Source organism: Mercenaria mercenaria, unplaced genomic scaffold (genome assembly GCF_021730395.1).
Source record: "Mercenaria mercenaria strain notata unplaced genomic scaffold, MADL_Memer_1 contig_5063, whole genome shotgun sequence".
In the NCBI taxonomy this organism is placed as follows: domain Eukaryota; kingdom Metazoa; phylum Mollusca; class Bivalvia; order Venerida; family Veneridae; genus Mercenaria; species Mercenaria mercenaria.
In genome coordinates this window covers 36,315-53,760 of record NW_026463345.1, presented here as the reverse complement: position 1 = coordinate 53,760, position 17,446 = coordinate 36,315, and the positions used below count along the sequence as shown (strand labels likewise).

The 17,446-nt window shown below is 36.6% G+C and overlaps 1 pseudogene; it reads left to right on the top strand.

The window, feature by feature from the left end:
- Positions 1-1,694: 1,694 nt before the first annotated feature.
- Positions 1,695-8,831, top strand: LOC128554472 (uncharacterized; annotated as a pseudogene).
- The last annotated feature ends 8,615 nt before the right edge of the window (positions 8,832-17,446 follow it).

Genomic DNA, 17,446 nt, shown 5'->3' with positions numbered 1-17,446 from the left:
GGAAACAATAGGTAACTGCACTTCTTCTTTGATGTCATTCATTCAGTAAGGCTTTTATGTAGCTATTTTTCTCTTAAGTGGCTAAAAGAACAATAGAGAGAACAAAAGAGTAGCCACATAAGTATCCATATGTAGGAACGTCCGTCCGTCCAAGAATGTTGCGTCGTGCCTAGCTCCAAAAGTATTTGACATAGAGTCACAAAACTTTACAGGAATGTTGGTCAGCATGTGTAGTTGTGCACCTGGGATTTCGCTTCCGGATTCGTTCAGTCATGTACGAGTTATGGCCCCTGACTTTGTAAAAATTGGTCATTTTAGTGTTGTGTCGCGCCTAGCTCCAAAAGTATTTGATGTAGAATAACAAAACTTTACAGGAATGTTGGTCAGCATGTGTAGTTGTGCACCTGGGGTTTCGCGTTCGGATTCATCCAGTCCTGTCGGAGTTGTGGCCCCTGACTTAGTAAAAAATTGGTCATTTTGATGTTGTGTCTCGCATAGCTCCAAAACTATTTGACCTAGAGTCACCAAAGTTTACAGGAATGTTGGTCAGCATGAGTAGTTGTGCACCTGGGGTTTTGCGTCCAGATTCATTCAGTCATGTAGGAGTTATGACCCCTGACTTAGTTAAAAATTGGTCATTTTGATGTTGTGTCGTGCGTAGCTCCAAAAGTATTTGACCTAGAGTCACCAAAGTTTACAGGAATGTTGGTCAGCATGTGTAGTTGTGCACCTCAGGTTTCGCGGCCAGATTCATTCAGTCGTGTAGGAGTTATGGCCCCTGATTTAGTTAAAAATTGGTCATTTTGATGTTGTGTCGTGCGTAGCTCCCGAAGTATTTGACCTAGAGTCACCAAAGTTTACAGGAATGTTGGTCAGCATGTGCAGTTGTGCACCTGGGGTTTCGCATCCAGATTCATTCAGTATTGTAGGAGTTATTGCCCCTGACCTAGGAAAAAATTGTCATTTTAATGTCATGTAGTGGGGGCATCTGTGTCCCATGGACACATTTCTAGTTAATAAATATCGTGACTTCTACACGCCATGTGCACTGGCATATAGTCAGCACCTTAGATAATATTCATGTAATATACCGACATAAAAAGTATAAACAAGAGCATAATCTTTATATGCCAGTGTTTCTGCTTTTCCTTTTTTTCTTTCTTTTATTTTTTTATTTTGATTTTGCAAAAAATATTTCATTGTAAAGCCTGTGACTAGCAAAAAAAAAAAAAAATGTGGGTTTTCACCAGATATAGGCTTATTGGTGGATTGCAGTTCTACAAGTGACCGAATGCTAAGGCTGTCTTGGACTGTCCGAATAGTATATTCAATTCTCACTGTAATCCGATTTGTACTTGCCAGCGATGAAACAAGTATTCGAACATTGGTCCTTTTGCTTACGAGGCAAGTGCTCTTATCGGTGAGCTACCGAGACCATCTGCCTACAACACTATTTACTCTATTAAGTATTTGAGCTGTGCCATGAGAAAACCAACACAGTGGCTTTGCGAACAGCATCTGCGCAGTCTGGTCAGGATCCATGCTGTTCGCTAACGGGTTCTTTATAATAACAATAAGCTTTGTAAGCGACAGCATGGATCCTTACCAGACTGTGCGGATGCTGGTCGCAAAGCCACTATGTTGGTTTTCTCATGGCGTGGCTCATTGTTTAATTTATTTGTATATACAGAGTGTTCATTCTTTTACCATGAATATTTTCTTACAACTCCTGTCATATTTTCTTTCAGGAATAGTGGAACTTTCTCACATATGTTGGCTGTGCTCTACCTTCTTGAACAGTGGAAGATAGCCGGATACAAGGAGGTCCCTGCATTATTATCTTCTACAAGCCTGCCCCAACTGTGGGATAAACCTAGGGGACCACGAATTAGGTCCGAACCAGTTTCACACATGATTTTTTCCAGACCTGGAAATGTAAGCCGGAAAAGGAAACCTGTGATGGCAAATTACACAGACAACCGGTAATTCTTTTACTAGAAATTAGACTTAATTAAGCCAATATATTGAGTGATAAAAATCGAAGATATTTGAATAATTATTCCATTTCATTGTTGTGCTATAGATAGTGGTAGTGTCAAACACATAAGCAAGATAAATGTCTCATAATACTTTATTTGTTACTGTATCATACAATATCAACAACTGTGAGATCATATACAAATTAATTTTACTAGAAATATACTCTTAAATGATTGCTATAAATGTTTTCCATTAGCACTTAACTGATTCCATAAACAGTAGCGTAAACAGTGGAAAAATATATTTGAGCTGCTTCATGATAAAACCAGCCAGTATGGATCAAAGCTCTGTATCCACAAAGCATTTTCAGACATCTTTTTAATATTTTGTTATATTTACATTACTTTTCTTGTTTGCAGAAAAGTACAGGTAACAAATGACCAGATTACTCGCCTGAAATCTCTAACAGCAAGTCCAATTTCCTATTTGACAGAGGAGACAACCCCTGATACATTACATGTTGAAACACCAATTGGTCAGCAAGTTATTGGAAGCGCACTTTCTTACCATGTAAGGTTTTTTTTTCCATTCAATTAAAAAGCCCATAAAATTTGTGATAAAACAACACACAAACCATATCTGGTTTATGCATCTAAAAAGACTCCAGTCAATTCTATTAGATAGAATTTTGAAACTTTTGACCCGAGCAATTGCACGTTCAACATGCACCCTGTGCCTAGCAATTTTTACACGCCCGTTTGAAAAACGGGACGTATTATGAGAACGCCCCTGACGGGCGGGCGGGCGGGCGGACGGTATCCACAGACTTTGTCCGGAGCATATCTTCTACATGCATGAAGGGATTTTGATGAGACTTGGCACAGTTGTTCACCATCATGAGACGGAGTGTCGTGCGCAAGAACCAGGTCTCTAGGTCTAAGGTCAAGGTCACACTTCGAGGTCAAAGGTCAAATTCAAGAATGACTGTCCGGAGCATATCTTCTTCATGCATAGAGGGATTTTGATGAAAGTTGGCACAATTGTTCATCATCATGAGAAGGAGTGTCGTGCGCAAGAACCAGGTCCCTAGGTCTAAGGTCAAGGTCACACTTAGAGGTCAAAGGATACAAGAATGAAAACTTTGTCTGGAGCATTTCTTCTTCATGCATAGAGGGATTTTGATATAACTTGGCACAAATGTTCACCACCATGAGTCGGAGTGTCATGCGCAAGAACCAGGTCGCTAGGTCTAAGGTCAAGGTCACACTTAGAGGTCAAAGGATACAAGAATGAAAACCTTGTCCAGAGCATTTCTTCTTCATGCATAGAGGGATTTTGATATAACTTGGCACAAATGTTCACCACCACGAGACGTAGTGTCATGCGCAAGAACCAGGTCCCTAGGTCTAAGGTCAAGGTCACACTTAGAGGCCAAAGGTCAGATACAAGAATGACTTTGTCCGAAGCATTTCTTCTTCATGCATGGAGGGATTATGATGTAACTTGTCACAATTATACACCATCATGAGACGAAGTGTCACGCACAGTTCCCTTATTTAGAATTACTTCCCTTTGTTGTTACTATAAATAGCTTATTTTGTAACTTTTTCATTACTAGTCATAGGGAAAAATCGAGACCACTTTTCTGTAGTACAACATGCATGCTACATCCAATTTTGAGGTGTATTTTGACCAGTCTTTACCTGGTAAAGATTTTTGTGAGGACTTACAATTTTATTTTTTTTTTTTTTAAGATTAACTTCCCTTAGTTGTTACTATAAATAACTTATATTGTAACTTTTTTATAACAAGTTCAGTAGGTCAGATAATAAAAAAACCTTGTGACCTCTCTAGAGGCCATATTTTTCAATGGATCTTCATGAAAATTGGTCAGAATTTTTATCTTGATGATATCTAGGTCAGGTTCAAAACTGGGTCACATGAGCTCAAAAACTAGGTCACTATGTCAAATAATAGAAAAAACAACGTTATACTCAGTTCAAAACTGGGTCATGTGGGAACAGGTGAGCGATTCAGGACCATCATGGTCCTCTTGTTTATAATTGATGCTAGGGAAAAACCAAAACCACATTTAGGTCTAAGGTCAAGGTCACACTTAGAGGTCAAAGGATACAAGAATGAAAACTTTGTCCGGAGCATATCTTCATGCATTGAGGGATTTTGATACAACTAAGCACAAATGTTCACAAGCATGAGACGGAGTGTCATGCGCAAGAACCAGGTCCCTAGGTCTAAGGTCAAGGTCACACTTAGAGGCCAAAGGTCAGATACAAGAATGACTTTGTCCGGAGCATTTCTTCTTCATGCATGGAGGGATTATGATGTAACTTGGCACAATTGTACACCATCATGAGACGGAATGTCATGCACTGGTCCCTTCTTTTGAATTACTTCCCTTTGCTGTTACTATAAATAGCTTATATTGTAACTTTTTCATTACAAGTCGTAGGGAAAAATCGAGACCACTTTTCTGTAGTACAACATGCATGTTACATCCAATTCTGAGGTGTATTTTGAGCTATCTCTACCTGGTTAGGATTTTTATATGGACTTGTAATTTTTTTTTTTTTTTTTTTTTTCCTCTCTCTCTCTTTAAAGATTAACTTCCCTTAGTTGTTACTATAAATAACTGACATTGTAACTTTTTAACTCACCTGTCACAAAGTGACAAGGTGAGCTTTTGTGATCGCACAGCGTCCGTCTGTCCGTCCGTCAGTCCGTCCGTAAACTTTTGCTTGTGACCACTCTAGAGGTCACATTTTTCATGGGGTCTTTATGAAAATTGGTCCTTGATGCTATCTAGGTCAAGTTCGAAACTGGGTCACGTGCAGTCAAAAACTAGGTCAGTAGGTCTAAAAATAGAAAAACCTTGTGACCTCTCTAGAGGCCATATTTTTCACAAGATCTTCATGAAAATTGGTCAGAATGTTCAACTTGATGATATCTAGGTCAAGTTCAAAACTGGGTTACGTGCCATCAAAAACTAGGTCAGTAGGTCAAATAATAGAAAAACCTTGTGACCTCTCTAGAGGCCATATTTTTCATGATATCTGTTTGAAAGTTGGTCTGGATGTTCACCTTGATGATAAATAGGTCAAGTTTGAAACTGGGTCACGTATGGTCAAAAACTAAAAGAATTACAATAATTTCTAAAAAAAAAAAACATTGTAAACAACTAGAAAATTAAAATTCCATTTGCAAATACAGGTGCTAGTGTAAAGAAATTTACTGTGACGGGCGTGTATTGTGACATTCTGGCACTCTTGTTCTTATTGTCTCTCAATTTCTCTGCACTGAAAAGTGTCATAGTGTCCGGCACATTTTCTGAATTTCTTTTTGGTGTGCATTTCCTTGTAAGGTCTATGTTTTCTAGAATGAGTTTGGCAATTTGTTGTTTTAATGACTCATTTTCTGCAGCCATTGCCAGCATGTCCAGACATATGTTTTCTGAAATATATACAAATAACATTTATTTAACATATGATTTCAGGCCAATCTAATGGGATCAGTGTATGAACATGCGAAGAGTTCGGATGTGGGGATATTCAGCTTCCACGCATATTAATCTTGATCCCGATACAGAACAGTTAATAACAGGACAGTCAGCACACTGGCAAGCTGTGTCAGTTACCGAACAAGACTGTCAGGAAATAGAAAAACAGACCAGACTGCAAAGCAACTCTAAAGAATGGCATGCTCAAAGGAAAACACGAATCACTGCTTCAAAGTTTGGTGCAATTATGAACCGGAAGAAAAAAGTGAATGATGCATTTCTAAGGAATACATTCAGTCAGGCACCATTTATTTCTAAACCAACAACACATGGCCAGGTTCACGAGAAAACAGCAAAAATTATGTACGTAAAGAAGACTGGAAGTCATTTGCATGATGTTGGTCTAGTGATAAACCCCAAATTTCCATTTCTAGGTGCATCTCCAGATGCAATTGTTTGTTCAGATAAGACTACAGGGTTGGTGGAGGTGAAATGCCCATATTCTGCTAGAAATTACACAGTGTGTGAAGCAGTAGACAAGAATGTGAAGGATTTCTGTTTGGTTCGAAAGGATGAGAATATTGTTTTGAATGAATCTCATCCCTACTTCTATCAAGTTAGGGACAATTACTAGTCACTGGATTGCCATTTTGTGACTTTATTGTGTACACGCATGCTGATGACATATTTATCCAACGCATTTTACCAAACCACGAAGTTATGTCAGGTTTACTAAGAAAACTGACGGAATTTTACATTACTGATTTCAAACCATTTGTGAATGACAAAAAAATCAAACGAACCATCAGTGTGAGAACTGAACAATGTCTCTGTTGAATGGTCAGCCTGATCTGCTGTATTTACACTTTCAGATTCACTGAACTGGAGGGGTGGATGAACAAGCACCTCATTACCATCTTCTCTGTAAATAGAAATGCATTTTAATTTAGGCAAATTAACACTAACCATGCTAAATTTCTATAATGAACATCTGTGCAGTCTGATCATGATCTACACTGGTAACAAATGCAGAATCAGTCATGCCCTTGATAAGGGTGAAAGCAGTTGTTGAAGTTTATTAGAAATGAGTAGGTTTATATAATCTCTGGAGTTTGTATTTAAACGCAATGTTTTATTATGCCCCCTTTGAAAAAGGAGGGGTATATTGTTTTGCAGATGTCGGTCGGTCGGTCGGAATGTAGACCAATCCGTTTCCGGATGATAACTCAAGAACGCTTGGGCCTAGGATCATGAAAGTTGATAGGGAGGTTGGTCATCACCAGCAGATGACCCCTATTGATTTTGAGGTCTGTATGTCAAAGGTCAAGGTCACAGTGACCCTGAATAGTAAAACGGTTTCCGGATGATAACTCAAGAACACTTGGGCCTAGGATCATGAAAGTTGATAGGGAGGTTGGTAATGACCAGCAGATGACCCCTATTGATTTTGAGGTCAGTATGTTAAAGGTCAAGGCCACAGTGACCCTGAACAGTAAAACGGTTTCCGGATGATAACTCAAGAACACTTGGGCCTAGGATCATGAAAGTTGATAGGGAGGTTGGTAATGACCAGCAGATGACCCCTATTGATTTTAAGGTCAGTATGTTAAAGGTCAAGGCCACAGTGACCCTGAACAGTAAAACGGTTTCTGGATGATAACTCAAGAACGCTTAGGCCTAGGGTCACGAAAGTTGATAGGGAGGTTGGTAATGACCAGCAGATGACCCCTATTGATTTTGAGGTCAGTATGTCAAAGGTCAAGGTCACAGTGACAAGGAACAGTAAAATGGTTTCCAGGCAATAACTCAAGAACGCTTGGGCCTAGTTTCAGGAAAATTGATAGTTAGGTTGGCCATGACCAGCAGATGACCCCTATTGATTTTGAGGTCATTAGGTCAAAGGTCAAGGTTACATTGGCCAGGAACAGTTAAATGGTTTCTGATCTTCTTGTCCAAAACCATAGGGCCTAGGGCTTTGATATTTGGTATGTAGCAAAATCTAGTGGTCCTCTACCAAGATTGTTCAGATTATTTCCCTGGGGTCAAATATGGCCCCACCCCTAGGGTCACATGGTTTATATAGACTTGTATAGGAAAAAACTTTGAAAAACCTCTTGTCCAAAACCACAGGGCCTAGGGCTTTGATATTTTGTATATGACATCATCTAGTGGTCCTCTACTAAGATTATTCAAATTATTCCCCTGGGGTCAAATATGGCTCCGCCGTTGGGGTCACATAGTTTACATATACTTATATAGGGAAAAACTTTGAAAATCTTCTTGTCCAAACCACAAAGACTATGGCTTTGGTAATTTGTAATGTAGCATCATTTAATTGTTCTCTACCAAGTTTGTTCAAGTTATCCCTCTCGGGTCAAATATGGCCCCGCCCCAGAGGTCATATGGTTCATATAGACTTATACAGGGAAAAACTTAGAATCTTCATGTCCATAACTTACATCATTCAAATTTGGACCACATGTAAAGTTTTGAGTGGCAAGATGAACCTTGACATGAGTTGACCTTGATCTTGACCTAGTGACCTACTTTCACATTTCTGTACCTACAGCCTTCAAATTTGGACCACATGCATAGGTTTGTGTACTGAAAAAAACTTTGACCTTGTTATTGACCTAGTAAACTACTTTCACTTTTTTGAAGGTACAGGCTTCAAATTTGGACCACATGCATAGTTTTTTGTTCCAAAATAAAATTTGACCTTGATTTTGACCTAGTGACCTACTTTCACATTTTTCAAGCTACAGCCTTCAAATTTGAACCACAAGCATAGTTTTGTGTACTGAAATGAACTTTGATCTTGAGATTGACCTAGTGACCTACTTTCACATTTCTGAAGGTACAAGCTTCAAATTTGGACCACTTGCATAGTTTTGTGTTCCGAAATGGAATTTGTGTTTACAGTGAGCATATAATTTCTGTTCCTTGTGCAATTACTGAATGCATCAAGGGGGGGGCATTTCGTGTTCGACGAGCTCTTGTTAAATAAAAGACAATCAGCAATGATTTACACAAGTCACCTGCATAAGGATAATAAGAATAAGGCAACATATAGTCTCTCAAACTTCATGTATGATACGTTGCACCTATTACGTTTGCATTTATAATTACAGGTCATGGATTTTGCTCGGCACAATCATATTTATCCATATATAGCGATTTATACATTCAGTGTAAAAATTTTCATACAATGTGTGTGTGTGTATATGCATATTTCATTTTTATTACCAGTGTATAAAATGACCATGTTGACTGAAAAACTGTAAATAAAGTGAAAAACAAATTAATTTAAAATAAATTACCTGAAAGTTTCAGTTAACGCTGTTCTTGCTTTCTTCTTCGGTGGCTTAGACAAGGACCTTAATTTTGGAGGACGTCTGACTGGCGTGAATTTGTCATGAATACAGGCTGGGTGCGGATCAGGATTCTCGGCAGTTGGTTTCCCATCTTTAAAATGCTGAAAATGAAATAGTATTGCATACAGTATTTGTAATTATAAAAAGATCATCGCATATTTGTCAAAAAAAAGTATAAAGAAATAATGTAGAGTAAAACACATTAATTTGTGTACCACCCTCTTTCCGTGTCAAAGAAGTGTGCTTCCTAACCAATGTACGGAGGGGGGGAGGGGGGGATCCAAAGCCGAGGTCTCGTACCAATCTGCATAATCTAAACGGGCACTGATCACAACGCCACATAACTTTCAGTTTTAAGATAAGTCGAGACTGCAGCGAAATAGTTGCTTATGAGTACTGACAGTTTGGAAAGGTCTGACAGTCAAGAAATATCAGATCTATAAATGAGCCGTACCATGAGAAAATCAACATAATGCGTTTGCCACCAACATGGATCCAGATGAGCCTGCGCATCTAATCTAGTCTGAATCCATGCCATCCGCTTATGGTTTGTCTAATAGCATTAGGCTTTGAGAGCGAATAACATGGATCCTGACCAGACTGCGCGGATGCTGGTCTCAAAGTCATTATTTTGGTTTTCTCATGGCGCGGCTCAAATGGTGTCAACACGATAATTTATTAGGCTAGGTTTCCTTTGGGTGCTACAGTAACTTACACAATATATACTGTATTATGTTATATAACGGTTTATCCATTTCTGCCCTGTTGTCACCATTCAAGATCAGGCAGCATACCCATTCATCATAATCTACATGTAGAAAATCTGCACTGTTTTATATTCAGTAAAATTTGCATGACCCATTTTTCAGATTAAAAGATCGAGCAGCTATTTTGAGGAATTTTGCAGTAAAATGTTAAACTAGCTCGATACATTTTACATACGGATGAAGATGTTAGATTCGTGACTATTTCGGCTATGTTCTGAATTTCGGACAATGTATATATCGTCTCAAATTTATTCTTTTGTTGATGAAACTTATAAAATCACACAAAATATAATAATATGATTCATGAAGACATGAAAACAGTCGAAAAGACGCACCTTTTTCGGTCGAAAGTTCTAAAACTCCGGGAAATCCCAACGCGGAAGTGAAATAAGTGGAAAAATGTTTGAAGGTCAATGTCGCCAAGAACGACAAGCGAATTACTTCTTTTCATGATTTCTTTCCCTTCACTGAAAAACATTCACCATACCTTATGTATATATATTCCTTACCTTTGTGCAGACATAATGATGTTTAGCTTTCTGACGAATATTCAGAATTTCCAAATTAAGCTGTTCATGGGGTCTGCCGCAGAGTCTGATCCACCGCTTGCATTTTTCAAGGTTACGGGCTGGTTTCGGGAACGGAACGAAAGAAAGATCATCCGTAAGCCTATCTGGATATCTAGTATCTGATTTGCATGTGCCATAACAGCACCTTTTGACCATATTTATTGAAAATTACAAAAAAAAAAAAACAATAGTTCTCTGTCAGACAGGTCAGTCAGTTTGACGGACAAAATGGCGGATAACAACAAGGCTTATCAGCTTAGATATCTGATTGGCTAATCAGAACTGTCAATCATTCTCTGTCGTAAGGTCAATTACATGGTAATTGAGGTGATAGCCAGTTTACCAGCATGCAGTCAATAAAAAGCAATAAATCACATGTAACAGTGTTGATAAGCTAAGGCTAGATTTTCCTTGATGCAGGAATTAATGATCGGATAATATATATATAATGATAGTGTGCTGTTTATAGTGGAGGCATGTGCATTTAACTGCATGTCCTTTAAATATGCCCACTTTTTTCAAGAAACTTGATAATGGATATAAGACGAAATTAATCAACATCCACGTTAATCAATGTTGTGAAAAAAAAAATAGTTAAAGAACTATGGCAATAAAATGTGTCCTGTCATTAGAATATAATTTAAAGCACAGAATATAATTATTTCATCACGAAATTTCATTATAATTAGAAGACAATATTGAAGATACCTTTTTCTTTTTTTTTCAATTTCCTACCTGTTCATGCCTGACTGCCTGTCCTTCAGTCAAATAAGAAAGATCTTGTTGTGACTTAAATTTGTTTTACATAAAACCTGTTTTATAAGTAGATGGCAGTCTGAAGAATATGCTTTTCAGATTTGACCAGATGTCTTTAATAAAATTCTGTTCTGTTCTGTTATTATTAAAGATTTGGACCAAAAATATCCCATGATATATATATAATTATAAGAAAGTTAAAAACCTTTGCAATTTCAAATGTTTAACTATGCTATTATCGGAGAGTATCCAAATGTTCTGACAAGATTGGTAAAAGAGTGATTACTTTTAAAGTGTAAACCACCTGTTACGTATGTAGGATTAATTGTTTTACTCTTCCCGCTTTATTAAAAAAAAAAAAAACAAAAAAAAAATAAAAGAAACAAAAAATAAAATGAATGTAAATGTAATTTTAAGATTACATTAATTTTGTTGTTGTTTTATTCATTTTTATTAGCTCACCTGTCACAAAGTGACAAGGTGAGCTTTTGTGATTGCGCGGTGTCCGTCGTCCGTACGTGCGTCAGTCTGTAAACTTTTACTTGTGACCACTCTAGAGGTCACATTTTTCATGGGATCTTTATGAAAGTTGGTCAGAATGTTCATCTTGATGATATCTAGGTCATGTTCGAAACTGGGTCACGTGCCAATAAAAACTAGGTCAGTAGGTCTAAAAATAGAAAAACCTTGTGACCTCTCTAGAGGCCATATATTTCACAAGATCTTCATGAAAATTGGTCAGAATGTTCACCTTGATGATATCTAGGTCAAGTTCGAAACTGGGTCACGTGCCTTCAAAAACTAGGTCAGTAGGTCTTGACATAGAAAAACCTTGTGACCTCTCTAGAGGCCATATATTTCACAAGATCTTCATGAAAATTGGTCAGAACGTTCACCTTGATGATATCTAGGTCAAGTTCGAAACTGGGTCACGTGCCTTCAAAAAGTAGGTCTAAAAATAGAAAAACCTTGTGACCTCTCTAGAGGCCATATATTTCACAAGATCTTCATGAAAATTGGTCAGAATGTTCACCTTGATGATATCTAGGTCAAGTTCGAAACTGGGTCACATGCCATCAAAAACTAGGTCAGTAGGTCAAATAATAGAAAAACCTTGTGACCTCTCTAGAGGCCATATTTTTCATGGGATCTGTATGAAAGTTGGTCTGAATGTTCATCTTGATGATATCTAGGTCAAGTTTGAAACTGGGTCACGTGCGATCAAAAACTAGGTCAGTAGGTCTAAAAATAGAAAAACCTTGTGACCTCTCTAGATGCCATATATTTCATGAGATCTTCATGAAAAATGGTCTGGATGTTCATCTTGATTATATCTAGGTCAAGTTCGAAACAGGGTCATATGCGGTCAAAAACTAGGTCAGTAGGTCTAAAAATAGAAAAACCTTGTGACCTCTCTAGAGGCCATACTTGTGAATGGATCTCCATAAAAATTTGTCAGAATGTTCATCTTGATGATATCTAGGTCAAGTTCGAAAGTGGGTCATGTGCCATCAAAAAGTAGGTCAGTAGGTCAAATAATGAAAAAATGTTGTGACCTCTCTAGAGGCCATATTTTTCATTGGGTCTGTATGAAAGTTGGTCTGAATGTTTATCTTGATGATATATAGGTCAAGTTTGAAACTGGGTCAACTGCGGTCAAAAACTAGGTCAGTTGGTCTTGAAATAGAAAAACCTTGTGACCTCTCTAGAGGCCATACCCTTGAATGGATCTTCATGAAAATTGGTCAGACTGTTCACCTTGATGATATCTAGGTCAAGTTTGAAACTGGGTCATGTGCCTTAAAAAACTAGGTCAGTAGGTGAAATAATAAAAAAACCTTGTGACCTCTCTAGAGGCCATACTTTTCATGGGATCTGTATGAAAGTTGGTTTGAATGTTCATCTTGATAATATCTAGGTCAGGTCTGAAACTGGGTCAACTGCGGTCAAAAACTAGGTCAGTAGGTCTAAAATTAGAAAAATCTTTTGACCTCTGTAGAGGCCATATTTTTCAATGGATCTTCATGAAAATTGATCTGAATGTTCACCTTGATGATATCTAGATTACTTTCGAAACTGGGTCACGTGCCTTCAAAAACTAGGCCAGTAGGTATAAAAATAGATAAACCTTGTGAACTCTCTAGAGGCCATATTTTTCATGAGATCTTCATGAAAATTAGTGAGAATGTTCACCTTGATGATATCTAGGTAAAATTCAAAACAGGGTCACGTACCTTTTGAAAACTAGGTCAATAGGTCAAATAATAGAAAAACCTTGTGACCTCTCTAGAGACCATATTTTTCAATGGATCTTCATGAAAATTGGTCAGAATTTTTATCTTGATAATATCTAGGTCAAGTCCAAAACTGGGTCACATGAGCTCAAAAACTAGGTCATTATGTCAAATAATAGAAAAAACGACGTCATACTCAAAACTGGGTCATGTGGGAAGAGGTGAGCGATTCAGGACCATCATGGTCCTCTTGTTTGTTTACTTGTACTGTACTGTAAAAGTTAGTTCCATCCATTGCTAATCAGTCGTAAGCCCAGCAAAGAGTTATTTAGTTTTTAGCTCGACTATTCAAAGAATAGTCTAGCTATTCTACTCACCCTGGCGTCGGCGTCGGCGTCGGCGTCACACCTTGGTTAAGTTTTTGCATGCAAGTACATACAGCTATCATTTAAAGGCATATAGCTTTGAAACTTATTTATTCTTTTTCTAGGTCAATTACCAACCTCACTGGGCCAAGTTCCATAACTCTAACATGTATTTTGAGCAAATTATGCCCCCTTTTGGACTTAGAAAATTCTGGTTAAAGTTTTACAGGCAAGTTACTATCTCCAAAACTAATGCAGATATTGAATTGAAACCTTACATGTGTCTTCGGGGTTATAAAACTAGTTGATAGCAGCAAGTCCCATAACTCTGACCTTCATTTTGGCCAAATTATGCCCCCTTTTGGACTTAGAAAATTCTGGTTAAAGTTTTGCGTGCAAGTACATACAGCTATTACTAAAAGGCATATAGATTTGAAACTTATTTTTTCTTTTTCTAGATCAATTACCTACCTCACTGGGTCAAGTCCCTTAACTCTGACATGTATTTTGGCCAAATTATGCCCCCTTTTGGACTTAGAAAATTCTGGTTAAAGTTTTGCGTGCAAGTACATATAGCTATTACTAAAAGGCATATAGATTTGAAACTTAGTTTTTCTTTTTCTAGATCAATTACCTACCTCACTGGGTCAAGTTCCATAACTCTGACATGTATTTTGAGCAAATTATGCCCCCTTTTGGACTTAGAAAATTCTGGTTAAAGTTTTACATGTAAGTTACTATCTCCAAAACTAATGCAGATATTAAATTGAAACTTCACATGTGTCTTCGGGGTTATAAAACTAGTTGATAGAATCAAGTCCCATAACTCTGACCTGTATTTTGGGCAAATTATGCCCCATTTTGGACTTAGAAAATCCTGGTTAAAGTTTTGCATGCAAGTACATACAGCTATTACCAAAAGGCATATAGCTTTGAAACTTATTTATTCTTTCTAGGTCGATTACCAACCTCACTGGGTCAAGTTCCATAACTCTTAACATGTATTTTGAGCAAATTATGCCCCCTTTTGGACTTAAAAAATTCTGGTTAAAGTTTCACATGCAAGTTACTATCTCCAAAACTAATGCAGATATGGAATTGAAACTTAACGTGTTTCTTGGGGGTTATAAAACTAGTTGATAGCATCAAGTCCCATAACTCTGATATGCATTTTGGTCAAATTATGTCCCCTTTTGAACTTAAAACTCTTTCGATATTTAACATTTTGGGTAATAATTCCTTGCTTCTGTGACAATATTTTGAATAGTCGAGCTTGGCTGTCTTACGGACAGCTCTTGTTAGCTCACCTGTCGCTTTTGATGAGCTTTGCGATCACTCTTCATTTGTCATCTGTCCGTCCGCCCGTCGTCCACAATTTCTTTTGAACACGTTAGAGACTGCACTTTGCAATCAATTTTGTTGAAACTTGCACACAACTAGTATTGGAATAATAATAATATCTCGGTTCCTTTCGAAGGGCCAAAATTTGGTATTTTGGCTTGTGAAAACGATAGGGACCACATTTTGCAATTAACTTTAATCAAAATTGCACACAAATTGTATTGGCATAATATCTCGGTTCCTTCCGAAAACTGGCCATATCAAAAGCTTGTTAACACTCTAGAGACCACATCCTATCACGTTTTTCTTGATTCCAGAACCAGATTTAAAACTGGGTCATATGGGGTCAAAAACCAGGTCATACGTGCAAATAAAAGGGAAAGCTTGTGTCTCGAGGCCAATTTTATGACCCTATCTTCATGAAATTTGGTAAGAATCATAAGAATGCTTATCTTGATGATTCCTAGACCAAGTGTGACACTGGTCATATATGGACAAAAACTTGGTCACATGCTAAAATCAAAGGAAAAACTGATTAACACTCTAAGAGGCCATATTTATGACCCTATCTTCATGAAACTTGGTAAGAATGTTTATCATGATTATTCCTAGGCCAAGCTCGAAACTGGGTTATGTGGCATCAAGGCCAAGTTTAACAGGTAAGCGATATAGGGTCATCATGACCCTGTTGTTGAATGTTTGAATGAAATTTATTACATCTAAATATGCCAATGAACAATTTTAAGCATGGTTCTTCACAATTTTATAAACCGAAATGAAGTTACTTCATATTTTTTTTTTTTTTTTTTTTTTGATAACATAGAATAACGCCTATATATGCATTACTGGTGTTCATGTGTTTACTGTCATTTATATCTTTCTAAAATAGAAATTCAATTGTTATAATGTTTACAATGAAACAATTCCAATAATGTCTTCACCAACTGAGAATTTTTAATAAAATCTGCAATGTAGTGCAAAAATGTTATCAAAATTGCGATTTTCCCATAAACTTCAATCATAAAATCTTGCTTAAGGTCCAGATTCTTCCAAATCAGTCTAGTAAAATACAAGCATGAGACTATATATATTTTGTGAATTTTTTTTAGTAGGTCTTGAAATTTTAAAGCGGGATGGTTTAATAATATTCTACATTTTAGATAATATCTTACCTTTAATATGCAGAACTACAAAAATTAAATCCACAAAAATCTGTATTTGATTTGTAATTTTAACAAAATAATTATTACACAATGCAAATTCATATCAGCAGAGATAATTTATCAATTTACATTAACCAGTGTATGACACGTTTCTGTTCCGAAATTCTTATTAAGTGTTTCAAGAATAAAGTATTTATGGCTTTGACTTTATTTCAATTTTTTTTTCTTTTTGAAAGTCCTTTATAATTTACAAGGAAAATGTTTTTTGAGATGTTTTCAGTATGAGCATTTTTATACGATCTTTATTACAGAATAAATGCAGTGCATATCTACATTATTTGTTTTTGTGTAAAGTGATACAACTGTATAGAGTTTTAAAACAGAACAGTGCAGAATAAAATTTTATTAAAAACCTGTACAGCATAAATTATGTATAATTTAAAAAAGATCAGGTCCAATCTGAATATAGTTCTTTTAGCCATTTCAAGGACATACTATTACAGATTCCATCTTCAGTAAATGTCAGACAGACAGACATACTTAATATATGGATGAAATATAAGGATAAGCATATTTTTCAGACTGCCATCTATTTATAAAACAGGTTTTTCATAAAATCGTAGCAAGATCTACCTTATTTGACTGATGGACAGGCAAACAGGCATACATAGGTAGAAAATTAAATAGCATAGGTATTTACAATATAGTCTTCTTATTATAAAATTTCCTCATAGAATTTATTCTGTACTTTGAATTAAATTCTAATGATAGGACCCATTTTATTGTCATATTTCTTTAACTATTTTTGCATAAAATTGATTAACATGGATGTCTTATATCTATAATGTATAATTATATCAAGTTTCCTGAGAAAGTGGGCAAATTTAAAAGACACGCAGTAAAATGCACATGCCTTCACTGTAAACAGAACATTATCATTTTATATATATTCATTAATTCCTGCATCAAGGAAAAATCTGGCCTTAGCTTATCAGCACTGTTACATGTGATTTATTGCTTTTTATTGACTGCATGCTGGTAAACTGGCCATCACCTCAATGGATAGATCCGATTTTTCTGATAAGGAACGCCCCCCTTGGATATTGTTGCTATGTCTCACAAGCTTTCTCAAAAATGGCGGATACACACGATACCGCTATGACGGATTTTCTTTTATGAAGTATCTAAATCTTCTACTCATTACTGTAAAAAGATCAAAAACCTGTCGGATCACGCGCTAAATAAATCATTTAATAATTACACTTAATGTTACATTAATTCCATGAAGAAAAGTGATGAAATGTAGCTGTTAAATGTCGGTGCTAATAAGGTCTTCATAAATATGAAAGTCATAGAATTTGATAAACTTGTTTATTTTGGGAC